This window comes from Hydra viridissima, unplaced genomic scaffold (assembly GCF_058129835.1).
Source record: "Hydra viridissima isolate aposymbiotic clone 2 unplaced genomic scaffold, HvirCarnegie_v1 scaffold_6, whole genome shotgun sequence".
Lineage (NCBI taxonomy): Eukaryota > Metazoa > Cnidaria > Hydrozoa > Anthoathecata > Hydridae > Hydra > Hydra viridissima.
In genome coordinates, this window is record NW_028324305.1 from 18,848,478 (window position 1) to 18,858,617 (window position 10,140).

Genomic DNA, 10,140 nt, shown 5'->3' on the forward strand with positions numbered 1-10,140 from the left:
AAACAAAGGGAAACAATGAAAACAACATAAAGTTTATGAAGAAAAAACACTCAATGTTATAAGAACCGAGTTTAATATATATTGAATGACTTTAAAAAGGTTTAATCAAAAAAAGAAGCTCAATCCAAACTAATCATTAAAGTCTAACTGCAACAATAAACAAGTTTTTACGGTAGAAGATGAAAAAAATTTATCAAGTTATTTACTACTTACATTTAAAATGAACTATGGTATTTCAACTAAGCCAACACCTTTATTGGCATTTGATATTGCTTTGAAAAACAATTTGACCGTAAGGATTAGGTTTTGGGTTAGGCTTAAGATTAGATTTTAATCAACAGATCATGTAGCTATAGAAGCGTAACTAGAAGGATTTTAACGAAATCTTTTGGATTCGGATAATTGAGGTTTAAAATTTTTTATGCCCCTTTTTGATCACCAGTTATGTTCAATTCCGTTGTTTCTAGATCTTTGTTTGTCGGTTTCCCAGTGGCTCTGTCCTTTTTTTTGATCTCGGGGTTAGGATTTTGGGATCATTTTGAGATATGTTAATGACAGTTTTTGTTCAAAAAAACAGCTATCGGTTTTATGTTTTTTTTTCCTCAGTGTTAAAAAGTGGAACCAACACATCTTTGCAAAATTCCATCTTTTTTTTTTTAATGAGTATTTAAATCTTAGCTGGCTAAGGGTTTAATGAAGACACATGTTTTATGACACTTTATGGAGCAGCTGTTCGTCTGCACTGCCGTGGAAAGAAATTAACTTTAAACCACTGGGCTTAACATTTCAAAACAGCATGTAGACAATATTTTTGGGGGCTAGATTTAATTTAAGGCAATTATTTCTTAAAACTTAGAGAACGGATGATTTAGCCACACAAACTTTCGAAAAGCATTTGTCTGTTGACAAAGACAGCAATATCCGATGATACTGGTCATAAAACTAAACCTAAAGAACAAAACACCTTAAAACAAATATGAAGACTCTGTCAAAGTTTAAAATATAAATAGAGATTATTGTTACGTATTCCTAGGGAACGAGTTTCACTTAGGATTATCAAAGGACAATATTGGGGAAAATATTGACGAATGGCTATAGGACTATTTATGAAAAATAGTTCCGGAAATTGCATCTGGGAATTGAAAAGGATATTCTTCAAGCTTGCGTTAACGGCTAATTTCTGTCATTTCAAACACATTTAAAAAAATTAAACTGAGCCTAATCTTGGTCTAGCTTGCGAACCAAAAGGATTTTATCTTTCTTAGTTAGTTAGTATAAAATGTTTTTGTAATAGTGCATTAGTCAATACAAAACGGCTAACATTGATCAAACTTTCAGAGCTGTCGGATAAAATGCTACCTTTTTAGCAACCTTATAAAGGTAGAGTGAAATTTACAAAAAAAATGAGGCAGGGGAGAGTTGCCGATTGCAGACCACCTCTTTAATTGGACTTGTTAACTTTATTCCGAAAATAAAACATCTTATACTTTTATGGTATTTTATGAGGACTAATTTTCTTTATGTTTTTTAAACTTTCTAATAGAGTATGTTAAAAGTATAAACTTTAGTGATCAAAATTGTTTCTTTTTTAAAGTTTTTTTATGCGCGATGCAACTTTGTCTTCACATTTAAACTAGTACAGAAGGCAAACAATAGAAGGTTTGATAAATGAATTTTTTAGATAACAAATATGAGGAGTCAACATCTATATTATATAAATTGCTGGCATTGTAAGTTGTTGATTGAACAGAATATTTTGCTGCAACACCATGGTCCTATGTTGAAACAATATTAAAACTTTGTTATTTTAAAACTGTACTACTTGATGTCCGAATTATAAAACATTTGTTCAAAACTGTATCGATAATTAGACATTACTGTTTGTTTTGTCAAAATTGGTATTTAGACTTGTTTTAAGCTATAAAATAATTTACGCAACTTGTTTTGTGGTTTAAAATATGTGAATGTAAAAACTGATCAGAAACATTTGTATTTCTTTTAAACTATAAAGTGTATTTTTTAACGAATAATTGGAAAATAAGATTAGTGGGTTAAGTATGAAGTTTAAAAAATAAGCACAAAGGACAAAGCTAGCAGTCTAATCAATTTAATTAGTTAATCATACGCAATTAACTCAATAAATTTAATTAGTCTACTCTAATGTCTTAACGGTAGACTTTTTTTTATTTTGCTTAAGATGTAAAGACTGCGTAATTATGGTTAATGGAAAGTTGGAAACCTAAAAAGGTCTGTTGAAGAAATAAAAAAAAAAAGAAGCAAAATAAGGTAAAATGAAGCGTCTTATAAATATAGTATTCCAACAACGACATTTATAATACTTGTAAATAAAAAGAACAAGACTGCCATGGCAAATTAAAAACTTCATATTCGAGTTACCAGGTTGCCTTAGTTATTGAACCAGAATTAACTTACCATTCTATGAATTAATGTACTTTAGGTTTATTTGCTTTTTTTGGTTTGTAGCCTACCTTCTCGGTAAGGTTCAGATCTCCCAGGACCCCGGCCACGAATCCAGGGCGATTCACCAGGCCTTACGGCACGGGTCGGCAAAGGTATCGGTCTAACTCGACCAAGCGGTGCGGGTTGGAAGGTCTCCGGTAGCGGTCCACACGGTGCAAACTGATAGAGGTGGTTCCACGGATCGAGCGGCAAGAGTTGACCGGAGACCAGCCGCGAGCCACAAACTGCAAATTTTCCGTAGCAGCTACACCAAACTGAACGCGGTATGGATGGCCGGAAACCAGTCGGGAACCACAAAGTGCAAATTGTCCGAAGCGGTTCGCCAAGCCGAACGATGAGGATTCTACCGGAGCAACCGACCAGAACTGCAAAGTGCAAATTATCCGAAGCAGTTCCCCAGACCAAGGAGCGAGAGTCGACCGGGAACAACGCAATGAGCCGCAAAGTGCAAATTATCCGTAGCAGCTCGCCCAGCCGCTCGGCGAGGACGGTCAGGCATCCAGGATCACATCCCAAAGACCATTGAAGTTCGACTACTCAGGTGGAACGCATACGGCCGTGGAAGCCCAAGTGGAAAGAGAAGGAAGGAACTCGGTTAGATCTAGTGTTAGTGTAGCTTTATTAAAAAATCAAAAACGGACAGGTGTCCAGGGAGAGGTTTATTATGAAGAGAAAGTGTTGGGAGGGATCGAGTACGGACTGTTGGCAAAAAACATCAGGTGATAGAGAATGGGGGAGGTGCGCGTAGGAGCGTGCAAAGGTGCAGGGTGTAGAGTGCTGGGGGTGACTGCGCAGTCAGTGTGGGGGGAGGTGGATGCTCGCGTGGTGCGGGGGGATTAAAGGGAAAGTTCGGACGCTGGTGTAGATCTAGAGATGAGATTTTAGGGTTTTGGTGTATTTTTTATTTATTATTTAATTTTTTTATTATTATTTCTCGTATTTATTGTTTTTTTAGTTTTTATAGTTTATCGCTTATTACTTTTTATTTTGTTGTTATTTGTTATCATTCGTTATATTTATTTTATATGTAATCAATTATTAGTTATTGTAGTATATCGTTTATTATTAGGTATATTATTTTTTATTTGGTATATTGTTAATTATTTGTTATATTATTTTTTATTAGGTATATTGTTTTTATGATTATTGGTTGTGGTTGTTTACTTTTATTATTGTATATTATCTATTGTATATGTGTATGCTATTTTTATTATTATGTATTATCTATTGCTTATTGTGTATGTGTTATGCTGTTATTTGTTACTCATTACATATTGTTATTGTTGTTATATGTAGTATATTATTACTGTTATGTTATTCTTTGTTGTGTGCATACATTGGAATGCAAAAAAAGCTGCGTTTTGCGTTTGCGTTCCGAAATAAAAACTCACACGCAAACTCAAACGCATTTGAAGCAATTTATTGCGTTTAATTACGTAAACGTAAACGCAATTTACGCAAATAACTGCGTTTACGCACGCATTTAATACGCAACTTACTCATATAAAATGCGTTTAAAAACGTAACTCAAACGCAACTTACGCGTATAAATGCGTTTACAAACGGAACTCAAACGGAACGTACGCATATATATATATATATATATATATATATATATATATATATATATATATATATATATATATATATATATATATATATATAAGAGCAGTTTACGTCTACACGAAATGTGAAAGTTTGCTATATTAGGTCTACATATAACTAAGGGCGACATATTTCGTGTAGACCTTAATTCAAGCATAATTTTTCTGACTAATTTTTTTTAGCTGATACTTTTTTCACAATCTGCGTGGTTTTCTTTGATCATTTATAGAGTTTCCATTTAATATTTTTGTTTTTTATTTAAAATTTCGCTAAAAACCAGCGTTTTATTATTAAGCATGTATATCGTACAAATCCTTAAAAGTGAAGATTAGGCCTACACGAATATTTATAACAATTATTTATGTTATTTAAGTCTATATCAAAAAAGTAAAAACTGTTTAATAAAGACTTTTAGAATACTTATTTAAAAAATATTTTGTTTTGTCTTGAAAACGAGTGTGTATCGAAATAAACAAGATATACATTTTCTTACGCCAAAAAAAATTCAATTTGGCACGGAATCAAAGTTACGTCATTTCATAATTTAAAAGTAATGCGTAGATTTTTAAGTAATGAAAATCTTTTTTAAATTAGTTTTTTTAAACAATATTATGCTATATCAATGTAAACAATATTAGTTATACCAATTCAATAACTATCAAGGTTTCTATATAAATCTATCCACATCATCATAGTTTCTTTACATTTTTACCGCGCTTAACAAGAAATGATGCTTGCAATGGACACTTCCTTGTATACTTAAAAACTGTGTTTAACTTAACACCAACCTGTTATTTCTCAACAAAATAATGCAATAACTTCATCCAATGCTACATATTTGTTCTATTGTACTTCAATAAGAATATAATGCTGCGATATCGATATTATTTTGCAATGATGTCGCCTTAAACTGCATATAATTTCGAATACTTCAAATTTGAGATTAGGCTACTAATATACATTCGATTAGATAGTCGAAATTTTTGATGAATGAAAAGTAATATATATAAATAAAACATGATGAATAATAGATAAATTACAATAGGAATAAATAATAAATATAGAATAAATATATTGAATATACTATGTAAAAATATATGCACAATATGCAAAATGGTAAGAAGTATAAATTTATAAAATACGATATATGTATGCAAATCATAATGAATACATGATGTATATCATCAATACAAATCAAATAAATATATATATTACGAATATAAAACAATTAAAAAAAAAATGTTAAAAATTGGAGATTAGGTCTACACGGAACTAACAATATTTTACAGCGTGTCGCCTTAAACTGCATATATACTTTCGAGTATCTAATATTGCAGATTAGGTCTACACGAAATCATTTGAACAACTTACATACTTTCAAGTAATTATTTGAAAGAAATAAAAGAAAAAGTATAAATAAAATACAATAAACAATAAATAAAGTATAATAAATAAAGTATAATGAATACATATAACAAATGATAAATATAGTAAATGATAAAAAAATATGATGAAAACTCAAAGAAAAATAATATAATATAGAAATATATAATAAATATGCCATATAAAAACAAATTATTTTGTGAATTAAATTAGATGCAAATAATTATACTATATGCTATATATTATAGACACAAATCAAATAAAAATGTATATTACGAACATAAAACAATTTAAAAAAAAAAGTTTAAAATTGAAGATTAGGTCTACACGGAACTAACAAATTATTTACAGCTTGTCGCCTTAAACTGCATACATACTTTCGAGTACTTAAAAATGGAGATAAGGTCTACACGAATTTTATACATTTTACAGCGTGTCGCCTTAAACTGCATATATACTTTCGAGTATCTAATATTGCAGATTAGGTCTACACGAAATCAATTGAACAACTTATATATTTTCAAGTAATTATTCGAAAGAAATAAAAGATAAAGTATAAATAAAATACAATAAACAATATATAAAGTTAGGGTGGCCTTCGATTTTTTTCAAAAAAAAACGGGAAAATTGGCAAAAAATACGGGATTTTTGCTAAAAATACGGGACATTAGCTAAAAAAATTTTATTGTAAATATATTGAAGCAAAAAGTAGTTTTTAATTTGTTTTTCAAAATATTTTAAATTTTGTAGTTATTTTTAAAAAGTTCCTCAACATTTTCAGATATAATTTATTTCTTAATGAATGACAAAAGTGCGTTTAAGTAAAAAAAATTGAGAATGCAATCTCAAGTACAACGTTATTGTGCTGCAAAAAAAATTTTTTTTTGTCTAATTTAAAATTTAATTTAATGGCTGAGAAATTCAATAATAACTGTGAGATATTTTTTCAAATAAATTAAGTTTTAAAAATAAATTTACTTTTACTTTATATATTTTTCTTTTGAAATAACATTATTAAGGAAGGAAACATTTCCCTTAATTAGATTATGAAAATGTAAGCATTTTAATTTAGATTTGTAATTAATTGTTGTCAATGAATCAACTGTCTAATATCAAGTCGATTTTTACATTTGCTACTTTGATACAACATCAAAACTGTTCCTTGACTAATTTATTTGATGAAAACATTATTTTAGTGAGACAAAAGAAGTTTAATTTATAAAACAATATTTTGATTTAATAAAATGACAAATTTAGTTTTTCAAATAGAAATGTTTGACAACATCATTATTTGCAAATTGATTTTAAAAAAAAACGTTAAAATTTTCATTAAAAATTCAAAAGTGAAATTTGTACTAATTAATTTAAAAATACGGGACAAATGTGGTCAAATAAAGGACACGGGACATTTTGTAAAAATACGAGACTGTCCTGGCTAAATACTGTGAGGAAGCTAATTCTAAGTAAAACAAGATGTCGTTAATAAAAATAAAACCACCTAAAGCCATTAATTAATAATTTACACAATAACGAATAAAAAATGAAAAGACGCCAACGCCCGAAGCATTGGAACCAATACAAAAAGGGAGATACAAAACAGAAGAATGAGTTGGAGTAGGAATCAGAGAAGAATTAGTTGGGTTTAGTCGGTAAATGAGAGTCAGTCAGTGGTCAGTCAGGAGTTAGTTAAGAGATACGTAAGGAGGGGATACAAGACTCAACTTCAAGAATTACGAAGAGAAGAGTTGGTACAAAGTTTTAGGTTCTTCGGAATATAAGTAGACCGGAGGTTTGATTTTATAAAAGGAGTTTAGAAGAATAAGTATTTATATAATTTTCAAGTGTAGAGATTTCAATAACGATTACGGTATATTAAAGAAAAAGGACTGTTATTATTAGAGTTAAAATAAAAGTTTGCACGTAAAGAAAAGTACGCGTGTTAACAAGAATAAGTCAGAGTGCTACACAGAACCAAGAGGCTTCCCCATATCCCCACACATTTTTAACCCGAACCTCCTAACCTATGCGAAATACCAAAACCCCATCCCCATTCCCTAAAATATACCCATAAGTAAATTATAAAAAGCCCCACCTCACAATACTCGCAGATGGCCACCCTAAATAATGTATAATAAATAAAGTATAATAAATACAAATATAATAAATGATAAATAAATATAAGGAAAACTCAATGAAAAATCTAATATAGAAATATATAATAAATATACTATATATATAAACAAGCATATTTTATGGATTAAATTAGATGTAAGTAAATATACCATATATTATACATTATAATTACTAATGAAATAAAGATATACAATCCGAATATAATACAATAAAAAAAATGTTTAAAATTGGAGATTAGATCTACACGGAACTAACAATATTTTACAGCTTGTCGCCTTAAACTGCATATATATACTTTCGAGTACTTAAAAATATAAGGTCTACACGAATTTTGTAAATTTTTACACGGTGTTGTCTTCAAAAGCATATACACTTTTGAGCAATTGAAATTGGAGATTAACGTCACACAATATAAATAAAATTTTAAAGCGACTCGTCCTTAAATTGCATATATATTTTGAGCGTTTCAAGTTGCAGATAAGGGCTACACGAAATGAGTTTGTAATATCCTACAGCGATATTCGAAATAATTTCTTAGCTGACTTTAAATAAGAAATGATAAAATCAATCTAAATTTAAAGAATCACGCATATTAACAAACGAAACAAAACCACATGAAAAACTCATCGAAAACAAAGACATTTTTATATGCTAGGTTTTATGTGGAAAACTGAATCAGAGCTAAGGCTAATCTCATTAGATAAATGGTGGATCCGAAATGTATTCATACTCAGTATTAGAAATATGCTCACAATTTAAATTTTTGAAAATTTTTTACTATTAATTATATTTATAATGATGATGGGATTTATTTAACTGTTCTATTTTTTAATGGTGTTCTAAAAATTTTCAAACTGCGAAACATTTTATAAAATTCCACTCTAAAGTAGCTAGCTACTTAAAAAAATAATAAAAAAAATATCGTTGTTATTGTAAAGGAAGGAAACTTAATCATAATGAGATTTCGAAAAAAAAACTTCGAATGAACTAAGAATGAAATTACCTTTTGAAGTTTTATTGAAACACTTTTGTAATCATTTGTTCCGATAAGATATTTATGTTCTAATTTTCATTATTAATCTGTATTTTTTTAGAAGAGTATAGTTTATTTTTTTAGTAGTAATCTGCGCACTGATGTACAATGATGCAATTACAGAAGATACTGAATTTCAGTAATGCAATTACAGATGACAAAGAAAAGGCAATTTCGTTAATTTATTATTATATACAAAATATAGTGTAATTTCGGTGAACTATATAGAGAATGTCAAGTTATAAATGGCGTCTTTTTTTATAAATAATATCCGTTTGTAAATATTATTTAATTTAAATTGGTACAAATACGTGCAGAAAGTGTTTTTAGACTCCAAATGTAGAAAGTCTATAACGAAACAAAATCACGACAAATTTCAAACGAAAACTTTTCTTATAAATCAAGTTAAAAAATCTATAATTTCCAATAAGAAAGGACAATTTATAATTTTCAAAAACAAGTGACGGGAATTACACTAAAATATTCTTTAATGCGAAAAAATAATTTTAAACTTAATCATGAAGATGTTATCAAACCTGTTTCAGAAATTTGCAATACTTAAGGCGCAACTGTTGCACTTAGTATTCAATACATAAATGTTACTAAATATAATTATACCTCGGTAAAAAATATTCTAGAGAAAGAAAGAGTTTTAGACAATTTAGTGAAACATGGAAAACTTATTTTCAGAAACTATTTCATAAGGGATAGTATTTCAGTTTTTTAGTTGAATACATTTTGAATAGATTTGAATTATAATGTAGTAGCAGCTGCATTATAAAAAAAATCTATTCTAATAAAGAAAAAACAATAAAGCTATCATTTTATTTTTATCAAGAAAAATTTAAAAAGTAAAGCAGAATGTCAAGCTTGAAATTATGCTGTGGATAAAAATGTAATATCAAATGTGAAAACAAGGCGTTCAGTTGAACATAACAACTTTAACCCTCTCTCTCTCTCTCTCTCTCTCTCTCTCATGAGTTCTTAAATAGATTTAGATAAATTGCGCGTTCAAATGAACAAACCCAAAAACGTAGCATTTTTATGATGAGTTTTTTATATTTAAGTTTTACTTTTCACAATAAAAAAAAACTAAGTTTTATTTTGTTTAAAGCCGTAATAGTTTAAATGAATACTTTTATACATTTAGCTATGCTAAATTTTTATCAATATTCCATCAGAATTGATTAGAGCGGCTTCCACACATAGAGATTTCCAGGTTTATTAAATTTTTATTTTTACGGGAAGCTAATTTCCTCTTACAGTAGTTTTTACTTATGTATAGAAAAAGCTAACTATCAATTCCAGGATTTTATTTGCTTCTGTATAAGCAACTATGCTTTTTCGTGTCGCGCTTCAACTTCTATGAGTATTATTATTTAATTAATGTTTTCATTCTCTCCCTACCTGCCCCCGTGTTTTAAGACAATCAAAAAAATGAGAGTGTAAATGATAAGCTGAATGGCGAAACATAGAGTTCACACGAAAATAGAGTTCACGCGAAA